This window comes from Empidonax traillii, unplaced genomic scaffold, assembly GCF_003031625.1.
Source record: "Empidonax traillii isolate 1590-97213 ecotype Southwest subspecies unplaced genomic scaffold, ASM303162v1 scaffold846:size362177, whole genome shotgun sequence".
NCBI classification, from domain to species: domain Eukaryota; kingdom Metazoa; phylum Chordata; class Aves; order Passeriformes; family Tyrannidae; genus Empidonax; species Empidonax traillii.
Genome location: NW_020956039.1, coordinates 358247 through 362138, shown reverse-complemented (window position 1 = coordinate 362138; position 3892 = coordinate 358247).

Here is a 3892-nt window from a genome sequence, read left to right as displayed (position 1 = left end):
CTCTAAAGTATAATAGAAGTGGGCCTGCCAATAGCCTTATTCCGCGCCTTTAAGAACTGCAGCGTTGAATGTGGCTCTGTTTCTCCCATAAATACAACTGAAAAAAGCACACATTTTTCATAGAAAGAATGACTAATTCTGGTTAATTTAGTACTAGAGAGATCACTTTCAGTGTTTAATGATTGAAATCCTTTCCATATAAAATATACTTTAGCTTAATTTATGTTCTGTGATTAGTGGCACAAGAGAAGGTAGTTACAGTGATTCCTTCTAATTTCCTTGTATGAAATATTTCAGTTGATTATATTATGAAACCAGAGTAAAATTTCGTGGGGTTTTGGCAGTTTTTAATTACCAAATTTAGTTTTAAATTTCAGATTACACAGAAGGAAATCAGAAATGTCCCTCTTCCTCCACTGGAAATTTAAAAATATGACTCAAATCACTCAGGGTATCACCACATTAGCAATCAGACCTAACTGATCATAGCAATAATATTTTTATTTTATGTTTCAACGTGAATCTTTCAGTTGTTTCTGTCTGCATGTGTTGGCTTGGTTCTTTATGTGTGTGTGTGTGAAGCAAATGCCTCTCAGCTATAATGAAACTCGAAGCTTACTCTTAAATCTAATTGAAGGGGCAAGGGAATGAAACCAAGCTCTCCAGAGGGGAGCCTAGGATGGTAAGTCAGAGTTAGGGGTGAAATCAGCAGCCCAGTTAAAGTGCTCATGCACCAATGCACACAGTATGGGTAACAAACAAGAGGAGCTGGAAGCCATCGTGCCTCAGGAAAGCTGTGATGTAGTCACTATTGGAGAAACATGATGGGATGACTCCCATGATTGGAATGCTGCAATGGATGGCTACATGCTCTTCAGAAGAGACAGGTAAGGTAGGAGAGGTGGAGGAGTGGCTGTGTGTCTTAGGCAGTCTCTTGACTGTATAGAACTTGAGGTTAGTGATGGTAAGGTTGAGTGCCTTTATGTAAAAATCAGGGGGAAGGTCAACGAGGCTGACATCCCAGTGGGAGTCTGTTATAGACCACCCACCCAGAATGAAGAGGCAGATGAGTTATTCTGTAAACACCTGGTAGGTGTTTCAAGATCACCAGTCCTTGGGTGATTTTAACCTGGCAGAGGTCTGCTGGGAACTCAAGACAGCAAACAAGAGGCAGTCCTCCTCCCTCCAGTGAGGAGGCTCTTGGAGTGTATGGAGGGTAGATTCTTGCTGCACCTGGTGATCAAGTGTTCCAGAGGTGGGGCCCTGCTAGATCTGCTGTTTACAAACAGAGAAGGGTTGGTGGGAGATGTGGTGGTTGGAGACCATCTGTGGTAAAGTGACAATGAAATAACAGAGTTTTCAATACTCAGTGAAACAAGGAGAGCCATCAATAAAACCTCTGTCCTGGACTTCCAGGGACAGACTTCAACTGAATCAGGATGCTGATTCAGAGAGTACCTTGGGAAACAGTCCTTAAAAACAAAGGGGTCTAGGAAGGATGGACATACTTCAAGAAAGAAATCCTGAAGGCGCAAGAGCAGGCTGTGCTTATGTGCTGGAGAATAAGCCGGCAGGAGAGAAGACTGGCCTGGATGGACAGGGAGCTTTAGAAGGAACTTAGGGAAAAAAAGAGCGAAAAAGGGTCAGGCAACTCAGGAAGTGTTTAAGGATGTCGTTAGGTCATGCAGAGAGGAAATTAGAAAGGTGAAAGCTTAATTAGAACTTAATCTGACCACTTCTGTAGAGGATAATAAAAAGTGTTTTTATAGATACGTTCATAGCAAAAGGAAGGACAAGGAAAGCATCCGTTCTTAATTGGATGTGGCAGGGAGTATAGTCACAAAGAGCAGTGAAGGTGAAAAGGCTGAGGTACTTAACACCTTCTTTGCCTCAGTTTTCAACAATAAGATGGCTCCTCTTCAGGACAACTGGCCTCCTGAGCTGGTAGATAGGGACAGGGAGCTAAATCAACCCCCTGTAATCCAGAAGGAAGAAACTAGTGACCTGCTGAGCCACTTAGATGCTTACAAGTCTATGGGACCAGAGGGGATCCATCCTAGAGTGATGAGGGAGCTGGCAAAAGAGCTCACCAAGCCACTCTCTGTCGTTTATCATCAATCCTAGCTCACCAGGGAGGTCCCAGATGACTGGAAGTTGGCCAGTGTGACACCCATCCATAAGCAGGGACGGAAGAAGGATCCAAAGAACTACAGGCCTGTCAGCCTGACCTCGGTGCCTGGCAAGGTTATGGAAAAGATCATCTCGAGTACCATCACATGGCACTCACAGGATGGATGGGGGATCAGACCCAACCAGTGTAGATTTAGGAGGAGCAGGTCCTGTCTGACCAATCTGATCTCTTTTTATGATCAGGTAGCCTGCCTGGTGGATGAGGGGAAGGCTGTGGATGTGATCTGTCTGGACTTCAGCAAAGCCTTTGACACCCACTTTCACATCATACTCCTGGAAAAGCTGGCAGCCCACAGCTTGGACAGGGGAACTCTCTGCTAGGTTAGGAAATGTCTGGATGGCCCGACCCAGAGAGTGCTGGTGAACAGACCTGCATCCAGTTATTGGCCTGTCACCAGCGGTGTCCCCCAGAGATGTGCTGGGCCCAGTCCTGCTTAATATCTTTACTGATGATCTGGATGAGGGGATCAAATCTACCATTAGGAGATTTGCTGATGACATCAACTTTGAGAGGAGTGTTGATCTGCTGGAGGGTAAGAGGGCTCTGCAGAGGGACCTGGACTGGCTGGATAGGTGGGCTGAATCCAGTGGTGTGGTGTTCAACAAGTCAAAATACCAGGTCCTGCAGTTTGGCCACAACAACCCCCTGCAGCGCTACAGGCTGGGCACAGAGTGGCTGGAGAGCAGCCAGGCAGAAAGGGACCTGGGGATGCTGATCGACAGGAGGCTGAACATGAGCCAGCAGTGTGCCCAGGTGGCCAAGAAGGCCAATGGCATCCTGGCCTGTATCAAGAACAGTGTGGCCAGCAGGAGCAGGGAAGTGATGCTGCCCCTGTACTCAGTGCTGGTGAGGCCACACCTTGAGTATTGTGTTCAGCTCTGGGCCCCTCAGTTTAGGAAGGATGTTGAGGTGCTGGACCGAGTCCGAAGAAGGGCAACAAGGCTGGTGAAGGGTCTGGAGCATGAGTCTTACAAGGAGCAGCTGAGGATGCTGTGGCTGTTTAGCCTGGAGTAGAAGAGGCTCAGGGGAGACTTCATCACTCTCCACAACTTCTGAAGAGAGGTTGTAACCAAGTGGGTATTGATATTTTCTCCAAGTAATTAGCAATAGGAAGGGAGGCCTTACACTGCAGCAGGGGAGGTTTAGGTTGGACATTAGGAATACCCATCACAGAAACAGTGGTTGGGTGTCGGAATGGGCTGCCCCAGGAGATGCTGGAATCACTGTCCATGGAGGTGTTTAAGAAAAGATGGGGTGTGGCATTTGGTGCCATGGTCTAGTTGACAAGTTGGTGTTAGGTCACAGGTTGGACTTGGTAATCTCAGAGGTCTTTTCCAACCTAGTGGATTCTGTGATTCTGTGTGATTCTGTAATCTCCTTAACCACATTATCCTGTGGTTAGCCAAGGATTGACTAATACATGCACATACCATCAGAAGGCTCAGGAAACTTCAAGAACTCTTGTAACTCCCTAACATGAATCATTTTGTATATAAAGACTGAAATGCATATGTGCCCTCCTATTTGTCCTCAGCTTCCAATCTTCTACTACTAAACTGTAATTGGTCAGTTTGCTGACACTCTTTCTCTGTTTCTGCTGAAGTTCTTTCTCTGCTTTACCTGTCCTAGCTTTTGTTGCAGCCCCTCTTGATAAAACTCCCTTTTTCCTTTTTTTTTCTTAATTTAAGAATTCAAATGTGA